The 8673-nt window shown below is 50.0% G+C and overlaps 1 long non-coding RNA gene across 3 annotated transcripts in view; it reads right to left on the bottom strand.

Annotated features, from left to right (window-relative positions):
• Positions 1 to 339: 339 nt before the first annotated feature.
• Positions 340 to 8673, bottom strand: part of LOC118577529 — a 35847-nt gene continuing 27513 nt past the window's right edge. For all 3 annotated transcript variants that reach the window (XR_004944207.1, XR_004944208.1, XR_004944209.1), the window contains one exon: positions 340 to 4315. This is a non-coding gene — a long non-coding RNA (uncharacterized LOC118577529). The remainder of the gene's footprint in view (positions 4316 to 8673) is intronic.

The following is an 8673-nucleotide window of genomic DNA, read 5'->3' as shown; positions in this document are numbered from 1 at the left end:
CTTGCCAGCACCACACCCTATTCCTCTGTAAGCCCCTCTGGCTAAAACCCAGTGTGAGTCCCCAGCAGTAACAAGGGAAGGAAAAGTCACACCCCCAATGGCCCTTGAAGATGGAGCGTCCCGAGATGCTGGGATGAGGGGGGAAAATGGTCACTTCTATACTGAGATGAGATTCAGTAAAAAATTCACCATTTTAAAGTGAGTAATTTGGAGCTCAGTAGCAAAGCACCTGCCTCATTTTCATGAGACCCTGAGTTTGATCCCCAACACCAAAAAAAAAAAAAGAAAGAAAGAAAGAAAGAAAGAAAGAAAGAAAGAAAGAAAGAAAGAAAGAAAGAAAGAAAAACCCACAGGGTGAACAATTAAGTTGCATTTGATGTAATTCACAGCATTGTGCAAACCATCACCCCATCTAGTCTCAAGAAATCATCACCCCTAAAGGAAAGCCTATCCTCATTGAGCAGAACCCCCCATCACTATCAACAGTTTCTATTCTGTATGATTCAGACAAATGGAATAAGATAAGAGTCTCACTGGACAGCCCTGTTTTCCCCAGCCAGCACCCACTGCCCTCTGATCGCAGCACCCCGTCTTACTTTAGGGAAAAAACTCACCAGCCCTATCCATTCACACAGCTGCCCCACCCTTGCCTCTAAGAGCAGCTCACTCCTCAAGCCTTGTCAATCATCACCATGGTCATTGGAGACAAATAGTGACCCAGTCCAAAACAACCTCAGGGCCATGTCTGAACAGCCTAGAAAGTGGCACTGACTGGATCCATTATCAACAAGCTTTCTGGATAGAATGGCAAGCACCATCCCTCCGAGTGTGTGTGTGTGTGTGTGTGTGTGTGTGTGTGTGTGTGTGTGTGTGTGTGCGCACTTGAGAATCCATGGGTGTATACATACTATGGTGTACACGTGGAGGTCAGAGGACAACTTGTCGGAGTCAGTTCTCTCCCATGTCATGTGGATTTTAGGGATCGAAACTGGGTTGTTAGGCTTGGCAGTGGTCCCCTTTATCCACCAGCCTGGGGGACACTCACTGGTATCCACATGGGTACCTGGATTCAACTCTGCGTGAAGTAGAACCAATCTTAGGCGGATTGCCCAAGAAGCTTCTAGCATCCTCTGTGTGGAAGCCAGCTGGGGCGTGCACCTGCTGTTGGAGGAGGCAGAGGCGGCTGTAGTTTCCTGACTTAGCATTATGTAAAGCAGCAAGCCCCTTTAACAAAGACGGCGGAGGGGCAGTTCTAGTGCTGGACGACCAACACTATCTTCTGAGCTGCCTGGTGGCCGTTGTGGTCAGAAGGTGGTTGTTGTGCATTGGAGTATATCAACAAAACAAAGTACCCGGCCTTTCTCCACAGCAGACAAACACCAACCCTTCCCAGATATCCTACCACTTAGGGGCCCTGCAGTTTTTGGCGAGCAGTGCGAGGCATGGTGCCCTGCAAGACCAAGCAAGGCCAGACTGCCCTGGAATGCCTCAAGATCTTAGATGAGATCCCTCCCCGAGTGACAAGAAAGAGTGGCTGGTGGTCCCTGCTCTCCTCAAGGTTGTGCAGGTGAAGCCTAACCAGAAAGTTTGTTCATCTGGGGCATGTGACTTATGAGGCTGGCTGGCAGTACCAGGCCATGGGATGGAGAAGAAAGTCATCAAGCTCACAGAGGTCCTCAGGACCAGTGGATTCCTGGTGAGAGCCAATGAAGACTGCCTCAACACAAAACAAATCAGAAAGAGCATACGGCCTCCATTTAATTTATTGAGGATTGAACTCATGGCCTTGCACGTGCTAAGCAAATGCTCTGCCACTGAGTTAAATCACAGCCTTACCCAGAATCCTTAACTTCCTCAGCATCGTTCATGCCTGTAGCCCATGCCTCTCATTTAACATATCATCTGCCCAATTCCACACACACACACTTCCCTGTCTTTGGGTCTTCACCCTGTTCTCCTCTTTCTAGAATGTTCTTCCCATCCCCCCACCACAACCAAGTGCTTTTCATTCTTCCACTCTCCGTTCAGGCATTACCCTTTCCAGAAGCCTCTTGACCCAGAGCCCCACCTCTCCTCTATCAGGAAGTCATGGTTGGGATCTCTTCACACCCTTACCTGTGATTCAGACTCAGCCTCCGCCTGCCTGTTGCTTGTAATTATCTGTCTGCCTCTCTTGTCTGACCCTGGCCCCAAACTGGGATCTTTCAGGGCAAAGTCTATGTCTGATGCATTGTTGACCAGCTTAGAACCTCAGTATGTGTTTGTTGAATGAATGAATGAATGAATGAATGAACTTATGGGCTGGAAATACAGTTCAGTGGTAGAGTATTTGTCTAACACACAGAATCCCAACCCTTGGCTCCTTCCGAACTGGACTCCCTTTTCCAAGCAGCACTTGGAGAGCACTTCGAAGTGGCTTCTGTCCTGACCTCTGGAAGCCTGTGTCCTCTGGAAGCTGGCCTCCCTCCACATCCTGGTCTTTGAAGCCCTTGCACCTCACATACTGCCCTGTTCTCCCAGGAACCTTGCTCTAAGACCCTGCAGACTCCCAGCCACACCCAAGGCCAGGATGAACCAGTATGGGAAATGAGCCTCCAGCTTTGGAAGGCCATCAGGAATTAACAGGGAAGGGTGCTTCCCTGGGATTCCCCTTTCCAGGAAGAGCCTGTTGACTGGCTGAGTGTCAATCATTGACTCGTTTATCCATTATTTATCCAGAGCCCACTAGGAGCTGGGTGCTCAACTCAGTAGTATGCAGACTCCGGCTTTTACAGTAGTGCTGTCCTGTACCTAAGAACAAGACAGCCAAGATGCCAGGGAGCCCATGAATAGGATGCCCTGGGAACGGAGATAGCAGAGAGCCAGGGCCCTTCACAGAATGGCTCTCCTTCATCCTAGGTGCATTAGAACATGAAACCGTTGAATTCTCCTGAAGACTTTATGAGGTGGGGTGATGACTGCCACATCTTAAAAAGTGCAGGAAGCTAAGGTGCGGAGAGGTGACCAGTGGCAAAGTGCTAGAGCAATCTTACACAAGTTCCAAATCTTTTCTTAGCCACCATCAACGCTGCCTCTGCTGATGGGGGGGTGGCGCTAGCTGAGTGCAAATCATCTTGCTAGCTTGTCAGGCCAAGGACAGAGTGTCCTGCCGACACCATCCACGTGACACAGGTATCCTGGTTCCAGAGAGCACTCAGCTGAGGACTCACAGGACTCTCACAGAAAGCCTTCAGGTCGGCCATCATGGGATCCCAGGGGTGTCACAGACTCCCAAGCAGCTCCTTCTCTGTTTACAGGTCTTTAGAAACAGCTTCCAGAGCCACATGTGTCCCTCCAGAGCAGTGTGGTGGCTTCCCCCACCCAGCAAACAAGATTTGGCACCTGTCCTTGTGGGAACAGCTTGTTCCTGAGAAGAAAAACAAAACAATGAATCAGACTCTAGGTGAAGAGCACACTCATCCTACCAGCGAGAGGGGACATGCTCCCAGAAAGGACACCTGATGGCCAGAGAACATTCCAGATGGAATGTGGGACCTTACGGGCTCAAGGGCTCACTCCTGGCTGCTGGCTATAAGAGGAGGAAGAGGGGAAATTCTAGAAGCAGGAACAGATCCCACTCCAAAAGGACTCTTCCCTCACACACAGAGACTTCAGGAGAGAAGCTCCTGGGCCCTGACTTCTGTCTTATTCACCAGAGCTTCCCTAGTGTCCCAAATTTTATGTCACTGGAGTCTGGAGAGCTGGCCCAGTCAGTAAAGTGCTTGTTTGGGCCCCCAATACCCACACAGAACAAGCACAGTGCACACACCTGTAATCCCCAGGAGATGGACACAGGAAGACCCATGAAGCTCTGTCTGGCTAGCCAGACTCACTGAATTAACTAGCTCTGGGTTTGAAGACCTACCCTACCTCAAAAAACAGCAGAAAGAGAGACTGAGGAAGACACCTATGTTGACTCTGATGCATGCACTTACACACATCAGACATGCAGGAATACACGAATACATGAATACACAAATACACACACACACACACACACACACACACACACACACACACACACACACACGATGAGCTACTTAGAAGTTTTCATTTGTCAGGCCACACAGCCCCTGTTAAGAGAAAGGGGTAGGCCAGTGCTCAGCTAGCTGGTTCCTTTCTCAGCTGTCTGGTCCAGGTTTCCAGGTCATTTGGATAACATCCTTCATGTTCACAGTTGACCTTCCCCTCAGGCAATCATCTCTTGAAATGCCCTCCCAGACTTACCCAAAAGTGTGCCTCACCCACTTTCCAGATGACTTTAAGTATCTCATCACTGAAAATAATCACAGATTTGAATTTGGATTGTATATCATATTCATGAATTATTAGCCTTAAAACAACTTTCCCCAACCATTAGAAAAGATATAAAACTCACCTTCAGCTTACAGGGTTCTCCAAAACCAGAAGTGGGCTGACTGTGGCCTGCAAGCCACTGTTGACTGGCCCCTGACAGGGGCCGCAGCCCAAAGGCTCAAATCCAGACACATCTCCACATACATGCTCTGCCAATCAAATCAGGCATTCCCCCAAACCATGAACCCCATTTAACATCCACAGTGCTCAATTTATGTCTCTCTTATGAGTTCTTGAGAATATTCTTTCTCCTCCCTTTTCAACACTGGCTTGTTTCTGGTTTTGTTTTGTTTTGTTTTTTTTAAGACCCAAATCAAGTGTCCCCAGTTCTGGGAACCTTCTGAGGATCCCCAAGAAGTCTGGATGCCCTCCTCACTTCTGTCCAAGTCTCCATAAAGAGAATGTCATTGTGCTTGCTGCTCAGTCTGATGATGGTCTATTCCTTGATACTCCCTGAGGGTCCTTGTCCCCCTACACAACCATCTCATGAGTGTTTGCAAGATGGAAGATTCCGACAACCGATTGTCTCAATCACCCCCCCTCCCGCCCCTGCCCCTCCGTGTTTCTCAGACTCTAGGACTGGCCACCCAAGAACCCAAGTCTGAGAGTCTTCGTCCAGCTCCACCTCCTCTGTGGGTTACCCCACATCAGGGCACTCATACCATCCATGGTTGGTGGTGACAACTCCCAAATTGATACATCCAGTCCCAGCTTGAACACCACAACCAGAATGTCGCTGCTTCTTTTAAAGTCAGCTTCCTAGTGGCAGCAAACAGACAAAGGATGAGAGAGACACATAGCCGTCGGATAACTGCATGAGACTTGACCTCATGAGCTGGGGATCTAGAAGTAAAAGAGACGGCCTAGTGGGGTGCAGAGCTGTGGTGGTTACTTCCCTGTCATCTTGACACAGTCTAGAGTCATCTGAGAGGAGGGAACTTCTACTGAGGAATTGCCTTCATAAGACCAAGCCGTGGGCAAGCCTATAGGGCATCTTGGTGACTGATGTGGGAGGCCCAGCCCATTGTGGGTGGTGCCTTCCCTGGGCTGGTGGTCCTGGGTTCTATAAGAAAGCAGGCGGTTCAATAAATGGCATTTGGCATTCAAAAAAAGAAGAAGAGGGGGTCAAGACCATGATGGGGAAACCCACAGAGACAGCTGACCAGTGTTAGCTGGAGCTCACTGACTCTGGACTGACAGCTCGGGAACCTGCATGGGACGGAACTAGACCCGCTGAACATGACAGTTGTGTGGCTTGATCTGTTTGTGGGGTCCCTAGCAGCAGGACCAGGATTATCCCAGGTGCATGAACTGACTTTTTGGAGCCCATTCCCTGTGGTGGGATACCTTGCTCAGCCTTGATACAATGGGGAGGGGCTAGCTCTCCTTCAACTGGGTATGCCAGACTTTGTTGACTACCATGGGAGGCCTTACCCACTCTGAGGAGTGGATGGGGGTAGAGTGGGAGGGAGGTGAGGAGGCGGGAGAAGGGGAGGGAGGGGGAACTGGGGTTGGTATGTAAAATGGAAAAAAATTTAATAAATTTAAATAAAAAGAAAGCAGGCGGAACAAGCCAAGGGGAGGCAAGCCAGTAAGCAGCAGCCCTCCAGGAGTTGCCTTGGCTTGGTGTGTTATCACAGCAACAGAGCAGTAACTAATACAGGTGCCATACACCTGTGATCCTAGCACTCAGCAGGCTGAGGCCGGAGGAATGGAAAACTCTAGACCAGTGTGGACTGCATAACCAGAACTACCCAAGAGAGAGAGGGGCCAGCCAGGTGGCTCATTGGATAAAGGCATTTGCCACCAAGCCTGATGACCTGAGTTCTGTCCCCAGGACCCACATGAGGAAGGTCTTCCACAAGTTGCCCTCTGACCTCCATACGCTGTAGCACGGGCACACATAAATAGAATTTGATTATTAATAAATAAGAGCGAGAAAGGAGGGAAAAGAGGAGGGAAGGATGGAGGAGTGTAGGTAGAAAGGGAGGAGGGGAGGGAGGAGGGAAGGAGGGGAGGGAGGGGGAGGAGGGGAGGGAGGGGGAGGAGGGGAGGGAGGGGGAGGAGGAGAGGGAGGGGGAAGGAGGGCAGGGAAGCAGAGGGAGGCCAGCCCAGAAGAACTGGTCAAATGCCTGCTCATCAAGCTGGTCCAGAGACCACAGCCAAGGGTCACCCCCAGATGGCCTTGCTGAGCTCACCTCTGGCCCACACCAATAGGCCAGGGTCCGTGCACAGTCCCGAAGGTCTGGGCTGCAAACCCAACCAGCGCTTCCAAATAAGCTTGGGAAAGGAGGTAGCGTGCCCAGATGAACAGAGATGGGGGGAGGCACCGCTCCCCACAGAGCAGTTCCTAAGCCCTTGATCTTGTAAAATGTTAGCTGTTTCAAGCCCCAGAGCATCTCCACAGCCCTCCAGAGGCCATTATTCTCCTAAGCAGGCTCTGTGCCCAGGCGGCATCTTGAATGTCTGCCTATTGCTTCCTTTCCAGAGAGTCACTTTGTTACCCTCCCATCGTCTTCCCAGACTCGTCTCAACTCCTACTTCCATCTGGGACCCTTAGCACCTGCCAGCTCAGGGCCCAGCTCCTCTAAATCAACCCAGTCCTCTCATCTTGCCTCATCAGCGGGCCCTCCAGCCTCTCTATCACTTTTATTGCCTTTTCCTGGCAAAACTCCCTCCAAAGTTATCAGTGAACTCCACATGGGAAGGCCTAAGAGAAAAATCCCCTGATAAGAAAGTATCCTCTCATCTCCCAGAGTGCTTTTCTGCGCAAACACTACTCCTCGGGCTGATTACAGTCACGATTTGAGCCAGACAGGAGAACGTGAGGTTCCGGTCGGCTTCTGCCTGCCTGAGCCTGCATCCTCTTGGACTGTTTCCCTGCAGGCCCTTTATCACCCTCTTGCTGTCCCTGCCCCAAACACCTTCAACCCAAACAGCCAAACCGGGGATCCTGAGCCACCCAGCCCACCTGCTCTCCAGTATCCACGGACTCCCGTGAATGTCTGAGGATTATCCTCACCCAGCCAGAGTGTGTTAGCACATGATCCCATTTCATCCAGAAAGCCATTTTCTGCTCCAGGGTTTCCAGTAATGGGAGGTAGACCCAAGTTCTGGAGGATTAAGCGACAAGTCCCAGGCAGCTGGGCAGGAAGTAACATGACTTCAACCTGAGGCCTCACCTTTCCCAGGAACCCACAACTGATCCCTCAGTGCCAGACCTGAGCGATACAGGATGCACAGAGGGACTCGGACTCTGAGCTCAGCAGGCTGCAGCCCCGGACCCCTGGCTTCTGGTCCAAGCTGCTGAGTTACGCTCTGAAGAAAGTATTCTCTTGTCTCCTTCCCACCTCACACCCTGGTTCTCGCTAAGATAAGAATGAAGGAAAACTCCTGAATTGGGTTATAAATCTCCTGATTCTAGCTCTGGACAAGGGATATTTTCTTCTTCTGATAACTTTACTTTGTCCTTTTAAAATTAGCCAGTCAGGAGTCAGCAACACAGCTCAATAAGTAAAGGTACTTTCTGCTAAGCCTGAGGACCTGAGTTCAGTCCCTGAGATCCATATGGTAACAGGAGAGAACTGATTCCTGCAAGTTGTTCTCTGACTTACATACAAGTGCCATGTACACACACATACAATAAATAGGTAAAGAAATAAATGTTTAAAAGTCATTTAAATTAAAGAGACCAAGCAAAAACATGCACAAATATCATGACAGCACTATACACAACAACCAAGAGTGATAAGCAATTTAATATCCATTGATGAATGGATGAGTAAATACATACAGGCCGCCCCTACTTGGAATATTACTCGCCCATGAAAAGGGATGGCATTCTGACATCTAATGCATGCATAAGCCTTGAAAGTGTAATGCTGAGTGAAAGAAGACAGAAGCAAAGAGTCCTCCAGTGTGTGGGCCAAGGCTATGAAATGCATGGGAAAGACAAACCCACAGAGACAGAGGCACTGTGGCTTCCAGGACTTGAGAAGATTCCTAGAGGTGCAGCTTTGGGATCATGGGATAACTCTGTGTTCAACACTTGGAGGAGCAAACAGAGTCCATGTAAGGCTGAGCTGGTAGGGATGCACCTGAAATTCTTGCACCCCTCGACTGGGATGGGAAGACGAGGAGGCACACAGGCCAACTGGCCTGCTTACAAAGTGGGGACAACACAGACCCTGTCTTAAATAAGGTGGAAGGTGAGGATGGACAGACACCCTCTGATGTCCGTCCACACAATGACTCATGCCCACACTTACACACACATAC

This window comes from Onychomys torridus, chromosome 2 (assembly GCF_903995425.1).
Source record: "Onychomys torridus chromosome 2, mOncTor1.1, whole genome shotgun sequence".
NCBI classification, from domain to species: domain Eukaryota; kingdom Metazoa; phylum Chordata; class Mammalia; order Rodentia; family Cricetidae; genus Onychomys; species Onychomys torridus.
Note: the sequence above shows the minus strand (reverse complement) of the source record. Positions and strands in the feature narration are given on the sequence as shown.